Source organism: Oreochromis aureus, linkage group 12 (genome assembly GCF_013358895.1).
Source record: "Oreochromis aureus strain Israel breed Guangdong linkage group 12, ZZ_aureus, whole genome shotgun sequence".
Lineage (NCBI taxonomy): Eukaryota > Metazoa > Chordata > Actinopteri > Cichliformes > Cichlidae > Oreochromis > Oreochromis aureus.
The window spans coordinates 16,540,183-16,556,640 of NC_052953.1; the positions used below are offsets into that span (position 1 = coordinate 16,540,183).

The 16,458-nt window shown below is 37.6% G+C and overlaps 1 protein-coding gene across 1 annotated transcript in view; it reads right to left on the minus strand.

Annotated features, from left to right (window-relative positions):
- grid2 (glutamate receptor, ionotropic, delta 2) overlaps positions 1-16,458 on the minus strand; it is a 487,335-nt gene that overhangs the window by 234,676 nt on the left and 236,201 nt on the right. The gene's annotated exons all lie outside the window — the stretch shown is intronic.

Below are 16,458 nucleotides of genomic sequence, written 5' to 3' on the forward strand. Positions count from 1 at the left end.
TTTGGGATGAACTGGACAGATGAGTGAAAGCAAAGCGACCTACAAGTGTCACACATTTATGGGAACTTCTGCAACGGATATTGGAAGAACTTTCTGAAGAATATTTGATTCCTATTGCAGAAAGAATGCCAGGGGTGTGTTCAGCTGTTATATCTTCCAAAGGTGGCAACTCTGATAAGTCAAAAGTTTAGATTACATGTTGGTCTATAAATTGATTCCATGATTTATTTTTTCGATCGAACTGATTATTGCTGATTATTATTTCTGAGTGCAATAAGACATCAAACATAATTTTCAATAAAAAAACGGAAAAACCTGGTGTGTTCTAAATCTTTTGACCAGTAATGTAAATTCAAATACAAAAGTATACTTTTTCAATATTTTTTTCTTATTGAATAAATAGGAAAACCATGAAAAGCAAAGGCAGAAGGCGCAGAAAAACTGCCCAGAATTATATTTGGTTTATTCTTCATTGTAAAGTAACAGAGATTTTTCTAATTTGATCTACAGCACATTTAGCAACTTTATTTTGACTGTTTTTAAGGTTTAATTAAAGTTAGAAAACTGGGCTGCTGATATATATGTTTCTCCCTGCAATTTCTTAAATTAGAGTAATTTGCAATTACAAACAAAAGCATTTTCATATATTTATAGGAGTTTAGTGTTTATACTGAGTGATTTTTTTCAAGTCTTTAATACTTTTAAAGAAAGTTTTCTGATAAATGAAATATTTAAACGATACAAAGACCGAGTTCATTAAATCACAACACTTTTACAAAAATATATCCATGGAAGTAAGTACCACAAAAATAGCTCAAATGCTAAACCTGCATTAACAAACCTCATTTAATCTGAAAATCCTCTCCATTTTCATTTTGTAGGTACTTTCCTTTGTTCCCAGAGGACTGAATCAGACATACAGTCAGTCATTCTAACAACTAATGGCTTTCACTTGTTTTGTTTTTTTAATTTATTTTAATTTAATTTAATGTATTTATTATTTTATTTGAACTACACAATGAGTGCTTACTGTATGTTTTTGCGGAAGCCTGCTTTCTGTTGCAGGCCATTAACAAAAGAAAAGAATCCAAACTGAAACCTCCAGTATGGAATTTTGGCTATGACCTTATTCTGCTTTGGAAACTGTGTGAACTTAGCTGGATAATGAAAGAAAGCTGAGGGGTTGTATACATTAATGCCAGCACTTTGATTGCATATGGTTTTGCAATGTATGCTTGCAATTCACAATGATATTCCATTTAAGTGAAAAATTGGCTTACAACAAAACTAGAGACAAAATAATGACCACATTTAAACATTTAAACATGGAGCTCTATGGGGTAACAGTCTCTTGGAGTCAACTCATAAAATTGCAGTTTTTGGTTGCAGTTGGATTTAACACTTCCCGGTCTACTGTGTAACTGAACACAAGTTTAAACCATCATTGGTAATTGCTCTTTGCTATCCACATTTGTCAATTTGCTCTGATTGGGAACAGTGTGTAACTGAATTAACTTTTTAAGTTATCAATCTGCTCTTGTCAGTTAATGGATTACAGCTCACTGAACATAATTATGTGTGTGTTGGAGGCATGTGAAAATACACATGTAATGAGAAAAAGAAAAGTAGTCCTCTTAACTAAATCTTCATCTGTCTTTTAAGCGACATGTGGCAGAAAACACAGTCTTTGTAAAACATAAGTGTGAATTAGGTATGTTTGCGTAAGAAGAACAACAAAGATTAGCAGCACATGTTTCAAGAATTCTTCAGTATGAATCACTATAGAGGGAAGACAACAACAGGGCCTTATTTCAGTAAGCATGTTTGGCTAACAGCTCTGAGATTGTTAACTGAGTTAAGGGAAACTGGGTTACCTGTTCCTAAAAACTGAGTCAGTCACCGGGATAATGGACTGTGCTTGCTGGCAGGTCTTCTACTACAAACTGAGCTTTTCTCTAACTCCTCCTGTGCTGCTACTGCTGAACCAGCTGACTGACCCTCCAATTAATTACCTCATTAACAAAGTTGCTATCAAAATGCACAGCAAGGCAAATTAATTTGTGGAAGTTTACATTTTTACAAACACTGAAATTGTAGTTGGTTGTTAGTTTGCTAGTTTTTTGTATTTAACACGAGTGCTTTTACGATCATTCATTTGTCAGTATAGCTAAAAGCAAAGAGGTGGAGATTTGATTGCAGATCTATTATTTATTTTTAGAATAAAATATTTTATTTTACTTTCTGTGAATCTCATTTTCATTTTCTTTTTATCTAGTAATGGCAGAAATAATGTATTCTCTCTATTAGAAGAAAAAAAACTGAGGTCATTATATATTACACAATATATTACACATCTGCTGAAAAAATGATGTGGCCATGAACTGTGGCATTTTTTATTTAATGAAAAAATGACTTAAGAGTGGATGGTCTAATGCTGTCTGTCCAACTAATACCAAATGCCCACTGGTAAACTGTGTCTTGTCATTTTGCCACTGTCACGTTACAGCTGAATAATTACATTTAAAAATTCACTAAGCTGCAGTAAATGAAAATTCAAGTTGAATATATTTTATATCAAATTTTGACACTGTCTTTGAAGATGACAGAGTGGCCCAAGCTGATTAAAAATATTCTTTTGTTCCCTGCCATTTTTAACATTAATATATTTATCCACTTTGACAGGTTTTGGAAGCGTTGCTTTTTATTTACCAGATGCCATGGTGAGTCGTGGCACACCACTAACAATGACTTTCTGTCTTTACTCACACATGTGCTTAACCTGGGATCATAGTCAGTTGAGTGATATAAATCAAAACACAGAGCTGCCAAAGTTAATCAATTAATTTGATTAAGCCGGTTGTTTGGGACCCAAGGCTGTAAAGGAACAGATTCTGCTCCACAGCAACAACTCAAACCCACAGACTCCAGTAAACACAACTCCTCTTCCGTTAAACAGCCAATTGATGATTTGACATCTCAGTTGAAGACCTCCTTAAAGAAGCTCCCTCCTAAACAGCTTGTAGATTGAGTTCTGAGGTGAGTCTGTGTGGTTGTGTGAGGCGTTCAAATGCTCACTGATAGCTCATTTTAAAGTCAGCTAAACTCCATACATACCTCTTACACAGTCCAACTATATTTTATTGCAACACACCTTTTAAATTGAGTGACTAATAAATCAGTTTGTGTTTGGGTAGTTACTAATGCCTTGCTTGCTTTGGATATTTTGTTTTATATAGCAACACATGCAGCAAAATGTGCACAAAATGTTTTACTTATGCATGTAATATAAATCTACATAATATATCTGGATTGCCGTTCAATACTAAGGCTGAATCATTGCAGCTCGGTCTTGAAATACTACATTCTTATGGACACAAATGATTTCACTTAATCACTTAGGATGCAAGCTCCACACCACCCCTCCTGAATAGGCACATTTTGAACTGAAAGTAAACTAGCTAATTAAAATCAGTTTATCTTTGCTAACCTAGATATTCCAAGTCTAGCAGACAGGGGAGAACTACTCTCACACTACTCTCCTAAAATGAACTAATAACTGTTTATGTGAAACATCTGAGCATGAGAATTGAGACTGATGGAGCAAAAGGACTATGAAGCTGAAATTTGGTCAGCAAATTTGTAAAATGATGACAATATTAAATAAAGTGAACAATTATACTGACAGAACCTCTAATGAAAAAAATAAACAGATTATCTGGTCTGAAAATAAAGGTTAACTTTCTCCATGCATTTTGTATTAAAGTACAGTACATGAATGTACATCATTTGCTAAACAGACCCTTATTTCATGACAAAAAAGCTGAAACGAAAAAGCTACGGAGTATTTTTGTTAGTGTTCGCTCTATGTGTTTCTGTAATAAATTTCCAATTTCCAGGTTGTGTTATGCAGTTTCCTACCATTTTACAAGGTCTTGTTGTATTCTGTGGATTCCCAGTGTTATAATGATTCCTCTCAGGTCCACCATCACACATTTATCCATCTCCTCCCATTTCAGCCCATATAGCCTTTACATTTGTGCAGACTTCATGAGCTGAATCTCAGTAACATGGAAACTCTTCACTTGATTGTGTGTCTTTTCAGTGAAAACACAACATATTAAATTAAACACACAAACTTTGCTAAACATTACTGCATAGAAACAGACAGGAAGATTTGATGTCTGATCTGCAAAAGCAAGGATAGCATAAGCATGTGTTTGTATATTTTATACATCTTTGCAGATATGAAGACCTGTGCATGTATTTGAACGTCATTTAACTGATAATAATAATACCAAACAGTGATCGCTCTGAGCATCATTATAATGCTGTAGGCTGTCATGAATGCATTTTTCTGATCATAGTGTCTAAAGGTGTAATGGGCTAACAGTGCATTAAAAAACACTAAGATCACATACACATTATTATCGTTATTTCAATGACAAAGCCATAACCTTCTCTTAAAACTCTCCATAGGGTGTTTTCAAGATATGATTAAGATGGTCACATGTAATTCTTTTTTTCCATTAGTATTTTCACTTCTTAAGACTAGGACAGAAAATAGAGGAGGTGATAGAAAGTAATTAGGAAAAAAAACTGGAGAGAACAAAACAACAACAAGGCCATTAAGGATGCAATAAGGAACAGAGAAAAGCGATAGGACCACTTGAGCTGTCTCCTTCTTAATTAATTTATTATGCCTTTTCGTAATCATCCGAACAAATAAAGCAGAAATTATATTAAACATATCTATCCAGCTTTTTCTTCTTATCCAGCTGTCTGTCTTAATTTACTGTATGCATCAAATGATATAAAGACATTTTTTTCTCTGAGATGAAGCCAAGAACAACACATCTCGAGGAGTAAAGTCAGTTCTTTTCTTTCTCACACGCACCCCAAATCCAAACGTAACAACACGAGTAAGTTATGTATGTTTGGGTTTTTTTAGTTTAAAATACCAAAGTCACCTAATATACAAGGCTTTGTATTCACAAAGGGAACTAAAGGGGACAACCGAATCAGTTTCCTCTATTCAAAGACTCATTTGTAAAAGTGACACAAAACAATGCATTGCAGGCCGTATTAGAAACACGTATTAGAAGCCCTTTATTAGAAATGGAAGTTCCACATACCCAGAATCTCCTTCAATCCCCGGCTTCACTTACTCTAACACTAGCAATTGGGCTAAGCAGCAAAGTATGAGTTTGCAAAAGAGGAAAAACATAGAATTAAAATCACTGTATGAAAGTGCTTTGCTTAGTTATACTGGAAGTGTTACAATGTGAATAGTGCTTCGTTTATTTGATGCCAAGCAAGAAAGTTGGTCTTTTAATAGATGCTTCGTATTGCAACTCTTTTATTAAGACACGGAAGAATCTAACAGACTATAATTACATGTTCCAATAATGTTTAGATATGCGTGAAACAATTTCAGCCTCATCCATTCAGCTGAAGTCCTGATAGTGTTTAAATGTCTGGGAGCAAGAACAAATACACCCCCACCCCCCACCCCCATTATTCAAATCAGCATTTAGCATAGTTGTAAATTTCATATGAGGTCAACAAGTACAAATAGCCATGCTAGTTCAGTATATCATCATATTAATGCTTACACTGTAGACCAATAAAGTTGTTAACTGACATTTTAAGTTGAGTGGAAAAAACTAGATGTCATACTGATGCACAGAAAAACACAAAAACTTGGAGGCTCGGGGAGGAACAGCCATCTGCCACGACCGGTTGAGGGTGAGGGGGGAAAGGACAGGACAAAAGGCACAACAGGTTTAAGACCAACAGGAAGGTAATGAGACACAGGTGAAAGCAATAATACAGGTAAAGAAAGAAAACAAACCTTTGCCGATCTGTGGAACCAGCACCCCATTACAGGAATCTGGATTGGCTCTCTGTTTAAAAAGTCCTGTCTCTGATCCTACAGTATGAACATGTCCCAGCAGGCAGCGCAGAGCTAGGATGGAGTTGATAAGTGAGAGGACTCGCCCACTCCTAACTATTCTAACCTCCCAATGTCTACCCTGCCTACTCTGATAAAAACAACAGGAGCCCTGAGTAGCCTTCCAAACTAATCTCTGGCTCTCTCCCACAGCATGTCTTTTGTCCTGTGTTCCTGCCTTCACCAGAACTGGTTGTGGCAGGTGGCCGCCCGTTCATGAGCATGGTTCTGCTGGAGGTTTCTTCCTGTTAAAAGGGACTTTTTCCTTCTCACTGTTGCCGAAGCGCTTGCTCATAGAGAGTCAAGTAATTTTGGGGGGTTATCTCAGTTTTCTTTGTATTATTTTAGGGTTTTTATCTTACAATATAAAGTGCCTGAGGCACAATATAAATGAAAATTTAACTGAAATGCTCAATGAGTAGACCGTGAATGATAAGGCGACAACACACAGCAAGGTTTTCTGCATCCTTAACATGAGAAACGAGTTGGAGAATTTCATGGAGATGGTCAAGAAACATTTGGAACAAGCCAAGGTAAAGATACCACAAACAGAAAAAAATGCAACTTAGATAGACAGTATTATTGTTGCTTCCTATGAGACACTGTAAACTTGAAGCATGAAGGACTATGTACTGTATCAGGGTTGTAACCTCGGTCTTTGCAGAAATAGTTTTATAAAAGTATTTTTATAGAGTCACAACTCACAACAAAACAGTTACTTATATAGATCCAGGTCTAAGATATAAACAAATTAAAAGCAATAAATGAAACTGAGCTGACAATATTCAATATTTCTTAGCACCTAAGAACGATCAATGCAACAAATCTAGTTAAACGAGGTAAACCTTTGGCTGGTAGAACAGACATCAGACATAAGACATTATCAGACATACTGTAAGTCTGTTCGTAAAGGTACCGTGTGGGAAACATTCACCACTGATGTCAGTAGCTGAATTCCGTTGTCTTACCTTTTCCAATTCAGGTGCATAATCCTATCTACTGTGGCCACTATAGGACAAACATATTTGTTTTGGTGTTTTTAAGACAGACTTTCTCTTTTTTCATACTTCTTGTCCCTAGATGTTAGGTTAAATGTCTACAAGTTCCCCTTTCCCTTGCCTTTTCCATGCTACACGTATGGCCGGTCTAAAGCCACATACATAAAACGCGATTAAGTGGAATGGCGATGTCCATCTCAGCCTCTGTCAAGATGGTGGGGCAACATCTTTCACAAACCGGCACCCACTCCTATCTATTTTGAATTGATTAATTCAACGTTTATAAGAATGCATTGATTTTTTGTAAGATAAGTGATGTAAATTTATATAAGTATAATTATCTTTTTTTAATGACATAACCTAAAAACTAAACAAAACAAACAACTGTATGTTTAAAGAAACCAAATCTTTAAGCCGAAGTAGACCCCACAGGATTCCAGAAACGCAGGTGGAACCATTGAAGCAAGAGGTGGAAACAAAGCTAGACATGGTACTCACTGAACCATTTAAAGTGATTGGTCTAATCCTATTGTCCTGGCAAAAAAGAGAGACTCACCTCATTGTTGGTTTTCCTCAGATATGAGAAAACTGAAAAGGATTTCTTGTTTTAATTCATATCCAGTGGCCTGTATTGATGAGTTGCTGGAGAAGTCAGACAAGGCCAAGTACATAATAATCTTAAAACTCTTTGAAGGCTACTGGCAAGTACCCCTTGACCCTACTTATAATTAATGCACTTGTCTTCCTGGTTCCAGGGTCAGGTCTGTTTCATTTTACTACCATCTCTTCAACTGCATGAACCACCAGTGACTTATTAGTAGTTGATGGGCATTGCTTTCCAGGACTATGGTAGGATAAATATATAAATAATAATATCATGTGTAACTGAGTCTAGAAAGGAGTTTATGGTACAATACGCTTCATATACTGGACTGGAGATAGTGGTCATCCAATGGGAACTAGGCAAAGAGAAGTCCACCTTGTTTTTAAGAAGAAATAAGTATTCTGCTATTGAGAAAGGCACTTTGGGCATTAGCTGGGCAATTAGTACTCTGCACTATTACTTCCTGGAAAGGAAAATCTTGCTGAAATAACTGAGACATGAAGTAAATACACTCAGTGTTACCCTACATTGCCAAAAGTATTCACTCACCCATCCAACCTTACAAAAAGTCCAGTTGTAAAATTTTACTCACTACGAAATATTCCACTAACAGTCAACTGTTAATGGTATTATAAGATAGTGGAAGTGTCTGGGAATGACAGCAACTCAGCGAAGAACTGGGAGGACACAAAAAAACACAACAGAATACAGTCAGCAGATGCTGAGGCACATACTGTGCCTGTGCAGAGGTCGCCAACTTTCTGCAGCATCAATCAGTACAGACCTTCTAACGTCTAGGTGCCTTCAGGTTAGAGCTTCATGGAATGGGTTTCTATGGTGATGTAAAGCACACCCCCACTGGACGCAGTGGAGAAGTGTTTTCTGGAGTGACAAATTACACTCCTCCGTCTGGAAATCTGATGGATGTGTCTGGGTTTGGAAGTTTCCAGGTGAACAGTACTTGTCTGAATGCACTGTGCATTGGCAGAGAGGGGGTTAACCTTTTATTCGTATGCAGAGTACTCTAAACATTTGACCCTATGAAATTGAATAAGTTCCTTCTATTTATGTGGTCTGAATAAACTATTTTTCTTTGAATGAATGGCTGCATTCTGAGCCATCCTTTGTACTCACACCATCTTGCATCCTTATTTGTATGTTGCCTCAAAAATGAAAACTAACATATTTTGTCTAAAAACTCTAAAACAAAAATGACAGAGAACAGAGAGAGGAGCAATGTGCTTATTTCAGCCTCCCAAACATTGAAAAAACATCGTTTTCCAAGTCTTGGTGTAATATGGTCTAAATGTTATTTCAAGTGCACATTTTATGTGAAGACAGAACTGTAAATACACATTTGTGTGATATATATTTTGCCACTTTGCCCCCATTTAAAACCACTTTGATTGCCCTGTTGGTTTTTGTTGTTTTTTTTAATTCACGCTACATGGTGCCCCATCTATCTCACTGAACTTTGCTCATTCCTCCACATGTTCCACATCCCTCCTCCCCCAGCTGCCTTTACCTCTTTTTGGCTTCCCCCAACTCCCTCCAGGCAAACACACACTGCCAGCTCTTTCTCCTTCTTTCTCACTCTGATCTCACAGGGGAGCACTCCTGTCCTGCTACTGTTCCTCCTCATGACTTATTTTGCTTCAGGCTTTTGCCTCTCTCCAACTTCTACACCTCTTTCCTGCCTCCTACTCTCTTCTTTCCTTTTCCTTCCCATAACTCCTTCAGGAAATTTTACGATCTGCTTTTAATAGAAGATTCTCATCTACGAATTGTTAGTTCTTCAGGGTTAAGGGTTTCAGTTCTTCCGTGACACTGGGATATGTTACCTGGAGCATTAGTTCATGGTGAAATTTCCCATCTAAAACTGAACCCTGTAGAATGGCTATAAACCAAGGAGGCAGGTGAGGCAGCCTGCCTCGTAACAAATAAACAAAGGAAATAAAGGAGATGAAAACAGAAGATAGTCATTGCATCCCAACTGGGATATGAATAACATGGCACAGTCACCACTGGCAGCTATAAGTGAAGCCACCTTCGAAAACTGTAATTTCTGTCATTACTTTTATTCTGAGTTATTCACACTCCATGCCCTCCTAACCCAGTTCAACGCTGTAAAGTGGGGTTGATTTTTCCTCAGTTCAACATTTATTCGTGCTCTTATCACCTGTCCTTTCTCCCCCATCCTTCACTTGTCTCCAGTCACCTCAGCTCTCCTCGCCAGCAATTTTTCTTTATCCTCACTTTGCAGCTCGTTCCCAAAGGGTGCGAGTTCAACTGATTTTCTTTCTATACTTAGAATAAGCTGCTGTTTTCGTTACCTTCCAATCTTTCTCCCTTCCGCATCTGTCCCTTGTCCATATTGATATGCAGCTGCCCTTTGGTTTCCTGCTGCTTCCCACTTGTTGTGCAACTTGTGGTTATCGCTCGTTCTTCACTGATTCACTGCCTCCTTATTTTGCCCTTTTGTCTATTCATTTCCCTTTTTCCCTCTTCACGATCGAGTCTAACATTTCACACTGAGCTGATTTCTAACCTCTTAAATGCCCCATCCTTAATCTCTTTTTTTAGCTCCTGTGTTACTCCTTTCTTTGGTGAGAAAGATTACACTACAAGGGGGAGGGGGGCTTGGACGCAGCAACCACAATAAATAATATGAAAAGCTAAAGACTCCTGTATGAAAGACAACGACCACTGGATATTGGTGGTTTTTTCTGTCCTGTTTTGGAGTTTTTTATGCTTTCACTGTGTTTTTATTCACATTCAGCTGCACTAACAAAATATATTTATCCAGTATGTTAAATTGTGATGTGAAGGGGACGCAAATACGCTTGTATATGTGTCTGCACGCATACTAGCACACACATCAACAGCAGACCTCATAGACATTTGCCTTCGCTCAACTTCTCTCTCATCCCCATATCAATAGTGTGGCCCAGTTAAATCTTGGAATCTGGTTCCCTCTTCCCCTCTTATTTCACATCATTATACAACATTTTGTTTCATTTTTTAGAAGCAAGCTGTGGCCACCATCCCTCCATGACTGAATGCCAATATTCCCCTTGGGCAAAATCATTTTCTACAAAATGCTCTGATTTAGCTGCTAATGGTCATACTGGGTTGCCTCAAGGTGAATGTGTGCGCATGTGCTAGTCCTGATTGTTAGAGAGCTTCTCTGTGTTTCCCATCCTCAAAGAAAATGCTTTGTTCTCTAATTGGTGACAAAAACATCATTTGAAATACAATTAATGAAAATGGTTTATCAATATAAAACCAGGCTGTATATATGTGTATTCATGGTACTGGAATCAGTATTGTTTATTAGGATTCACTGTTTTTCTGTGCTGGATTTGGACATTTTGTTGACGATTCAGTAAGCCCATCGCCAGCACTCATTTAGAAAATGTATTTTAATCACCGTTTCAGTAAATTTGACTTAAACACTTGATTTATATATACAGTTATAAACTCTAAAATTATGTGAATCTTCATCTCTCACATGGGAGAGAAGAGAAAGGATTATCTGCTGCATTTACAAGCTCTTACATGAGGAGGTTCTACATGTCACATGTGGCTTCCTTTCTATAGTAATGAAGCTTATGCATAAGTTCAATGAGGAAAATCTGTAATAGAGGCAGCACATCCTCGGTAATTCCTGGGTATTTGGCTGCTATTCTATTCTTTACACCATTTTCATTTTTCCCACGCTGTCAAACTCAATTCTGACATCATTACTCTAGTCCAGGGTTTGACAACCCACAGCTTGCAAGCCACATGCTGTCTAATGACAACAACTTGCTTGTGAGCAGAAAAAAATGTGTAGCAGCCAGTTGATTGCACTGAACTTATTCACATTCTGGTTGAACCTGCAAAACCGTAAGCTATCGGAGACAATTTTGGATTGGAAGGCAATTGGACAGCTTGCCATCATATGACAAAGGCTTGCAGATAATTGCCATCTAATTTATATATGCAGAAAGAATGCCAACAGTTTGCAATCCATCTGACTCAGTCTGAGCCAACTGGTTGATTCCATCTTTGAAGCAACCATTTCGGCGACAAGATTGCAAGTTCACAGCACGTGGGAGAGCAGTGGTCTCGTACCACCACCCTAGTGTGACTGTAGCTTTAGCATAATTTTAAAAGGATTTCACTGTGTTGAGAGCGGCCCAGTAGACTCTAAGATGTCAGTGTTTGATATAGACACCATGAGAAAGTAGGCAAACATGCTCTTCTCGTGTCGCCCATGTCACACGACAGATACATGGCATGGCATGGTAAGACGCTTACTACAGATACTTTGCCTTAGAATATGTGGTTAACATTGCAAAGAGCATACTTTTGCTCAAGCTATAAAATTATATTTTCCTAACAAAAAAAAATCCTAACTAAACAAAGCAAAGCTAAGTAGGTGCCACATCCTAACCAAACAACTGATGAAATGAAGAAAAAAGCAAGACAATGACAGTCAAAGTCAAAACTGTTCATATTGTATCTTTTCTTAAATTGAGGGGAAACCTCTATAATAAAGACCATTAAAACAAAAAAAGTCCAGCTGCGAAATCCCTCATGTTGAAATTTTTCTTCCCCTTATCGTTTTTTTTTGTAGCTGTTTGTGTGCAGATGACAATAATAAATAAATAAATAACTAAAAAAATCCTGGATGCCTCTGTAAATGTATCTTACAGAGTTGCGAATTTGGCACCCTTGGACACAGAGTCACTTATAGCAAATCAAAGTGCTTGAGACAGCATTCTAACAGAAGAAATAATCATTTTGAACTGCACCATTGAACCAGTGGTTTTCGTTGTCTGCACGCCTGCATGTTTAAGTATCTATCTGTATGCTGTTATATCCTGGCACTGGATTCAGTCAGTGCAATAGGATTAATGGTTGACTGAGACAGAAGTCAATTTTCATTCTAAAGAACAAGTGAGAGGAAACAAACTTGATGGTCTGTACACTATCTCTCTGCCCGCATCCTTGAGGGATCATCTCCCCCAATCCTTGCTTTCGCTGTCTCTCTGGAGTCTACTTTTGCAGATTATTATTGTGGATCCATTTCTAGTTCTCCCTCCATCCTTTCTCTGCTTCACACCTCTGGGAGCTCACAAAGAAAATAATCCTTTCTCCCACAAGAAACAGCACGAATAAAAAAGTTCAACAAAGCTAATTAAAAAGTGAAGACTGATGTACATGTTCATAGACAGAGCAAGGAATCAAGGAGAAGGTGATTTGTGGGAAAATCATGTTTGAATGACAACACTCTTTCCACTCATGGATTTGTACCTAGCTGAATATAGACATTCACATAGCTGCACAAAAACAATCCATAATGCTTTGTTGTCACATCACGCTACACAGACACACAGCATCAGTGTATCTATATACACAGCATTTTCTAATGAAGAGGAAACTGTGGAAGAGGCACCAGTGCCATCGCTGAATGTTTTATGGTCATTTAAACAAGCCAATTTCATGCTAATGTGACCACTGCTTACCATGCTAGAAAATTTTAAACATAGTGAGGACGGTCGTAAGCAGAAGGTTGCAAGATGAATAAAAGAAAATATTCAGTGACAACAAACGGATATTTCTTATTTTGCCTTTGGCATGTGTTAGTCCAGTTTGACAACCGAACCGTGGTGATTATCAAAAATAATAAGGAATAAATGAATGACAAGCTTATGTAAACACCATCTAAACACCATCTCTCTGACTTTGTCTCTTTCTGTTTTGAATCCGTCTTGAAATATGTGCTGATCACACATCCTTTAGACAGTTACAGTCCACCACTAACAAGGTGCACTGCACACACCAATGATCTAGTCTGTTCTCATTTCACAAACCCTCCTGCTGTTCTCTGCTTCACTCTGCTTCGCTTTTCTATTTGTTAACCTTGTTTTCTTTCATTCTTGAGAGTCACATTACATTACATGAATAGATTTTTTTTCTTTTTTCCCCCTGGGGCAGTATCCCAGCAAACACTGAGATGCTGAATGTTCAATGTTTGACCGCCCAGTCAAAATGATTCATGAGTGTAATGTCATCAAATGGACCTGCACTTGGGCCCGTCTGCTGGATAGATTTTCTGAACATTTATACAAGAGGTTGCATGATTCACAGGATTTACAATGCTAAAAAGCTTCAGATGAGAATATTTTATACATGTAGATGTATAAGACTGCCTAAGAAAGTGAACAGAAAGTCATGGACATTTTATGAAAACGGAGAACTTAAAGACAAGAAAGAAACAAGAATGTATGAGGAAGAGGGCTGTACTGAAGGAAGCCTCCTAAATATAGTTATACAGATATAAGTGAAGCAATCAGGGATTGTTCAATTCTGGAGTGAATATTAGCAAGACAAATCATCCATAATATGCCTATCAAATCCCATTTGCTGATGCAGTGTGTAACACAGCTCTATGAGTAGAATGCCATAAGGATTACATGACTTCTCCTTTTTCTTCCTCATATTTTACTCTCTACCTCTTTGCTTTCACTCTCTCTCAGTCCTCTGGAGCCCTAACATTATACTGCATAATGGAATATCGACAGAGTCGCTCCATTGTGCTTTAGACACACACAATTCAGCAAAGAGATGAGCCCATATTCTATTCTAAAATGGGAACCAATGTGCTTATAATGCAAAAGGGAGGCTAAAGAGTATGGGACAGAGTGTATCTGACAGATCGAATATTGTAATCTAAACCTTATCATTGTGTGAGGCGCCGGAATGAATCCTTGATAAGCAGCACACTGCACTCGGTAAATACTCATTTGCTCCATGTCTCTCATTCAGTCTGTCCATCATTGTCGCAGTGCTGCATCCTTCACAGACACATTGTCACTGTTTTTCAATCACACCTGTTCTGTCTATTTATCCCATTTACGCCTGCCATTCTGTTTCTCTCTCTTTATGTACCCTCTATGAGTCCCCCCTTCCACTGCAGATTGCCATGGTAACAGGTTATAGACTCAGGTTGAGACTGAAGGCTCTCTGCCACAACAAGTGCGCTGATAATTTTTCATTTCATCACAGGTGTAAAAAGTACCAAATTTATGTATCTTTACTCTATTATATTGTTTCAGTCGTCGTAAATAGTGTTGACAAAATCCATGTAAATATGACTTCAAGATAGCTTGGCTTCTTCAGTCTCCAAGTGCCCCCATAAATGTCTTATACGGTAACATTCATGTTCTGACATCCTTTCTACAAAAAGAAAAAAAAATCCAAACACTCAATTTCATTCCTGGGTGAAGCACCCTTTTTTTGCTACCTTAAATTTAAACTTTTTAAAAAAAATTAAAAGTACTTTTCCAGTCACCTAAATCTACAGTCACACTAGAGAAAAGCATGGTTGGAGACCATGGCATGACTTACACAATCAGCTTATAATGCCCCTTCTTTTATGGTCCTTATGAGAAATATAAACCAAGTCTGAGATCACTTGCACTTAGTTGTCGCCTTTAAACCGAGTTTGGTGTATCAAGAGGGAGATAAAATGGAAATAAAACAGTACAACTCTCTCAGCCACAGACTGAGCCAGGTCTAAATGAGACAAATTTATAATAAATAATTGCTTTAAAAAAACAAAGATGCAGCTAGTTCATTTTTTTCATTAATGACCAGCATTCTATTAAGAGCAGCTTAAATATGAGGCAGAAATATGAGGGCATAAGTAAAGTCCGAACAAAATAATACAGTGTAAGCTGTGTTATAGTGTAACGCAGTGTAATGCATGTGTTTCTTTCTGAAAATAGCGTGGCAGCATGCATAAATGAGAGGAGGCTGAATAGGAATCACTACGTTTGTGATAAGGGTATAGCTCCTTACAAAATGTCCATCCATAAAAAGCTGAAACTGTGCGTAACATTTATGTATGCGAACACAGATCGTTATTTATCGTCAGTTACTGAGGCATCCATGTGTTAATGACAATGCTGTTACTGTGCCACATGTGTAAATACACACTGGGTTTTTCTGCAGTGTGTGAAACTGAAGACACCAGGCTGTCTAACATCCCACAGTTACAAAGCCTTGCTGTGAGAGGGTCTCTCAAGAAATGCTACATGCATGGTGCAGCAACTGATGGTGCAGCTGCTGTAACAGACAGATAGAGAGGAACAGCCTTAACCCAAAAATCATTCACTCATTTACCGGCATTAAAACTGTCCACTATGCTGTAAAACACGTTACACAGCTGAGTCATTTTTACACATTAATTAACTCTCAAACTAAGAAAATCTGCTGGTGTTCTAAGTAAATGGAACAACAGGCCTCTTCTTCTCTACAGATTCTTTAGATTTAAAAAAAAACTTATGATTGCACACTGCAGAAAAGCATTTTGACATTATTTGACATTTGGCACAGCTGGTCAAATAGCACTAATTGGATGGGGCACTTATTTCTGGTATGTTAAATTGGTGGAATTGTTGGATTTGACTTTGCATATCTGAGGAGAGAAGCATGAGACTGGGGATATTGTGCATATTAATTTAACTAATCATAACAGTAACATATTATGACATTGAGATATTAATATAGCACTAACACAATCCCATTAATAGCCAACCTGATATCACGAAAAACAGTGTAATAGACACACTGGTCCACAGTGTACATTTCATGCTTTGTCTCTCTAAAAAGTGAAATAGACATGCATGCAGAAGTCGCAGTAAGTTACAGTAATCTGCAGTAAAAGCAGAGGGAGATATTTTAATTCAAGCCAACATGAAAACAATCATGGGAAGTGTTTAAACAGACATTATTAAAACACTTACATGTATATACATATTAGTCCCTTAATCATCAGAATCGATTAGGCTAAGGACCTTGACATTTTTTGCTCACTACCGACTTTGTGGCTTTAGATATAATGTCTCGCCCTG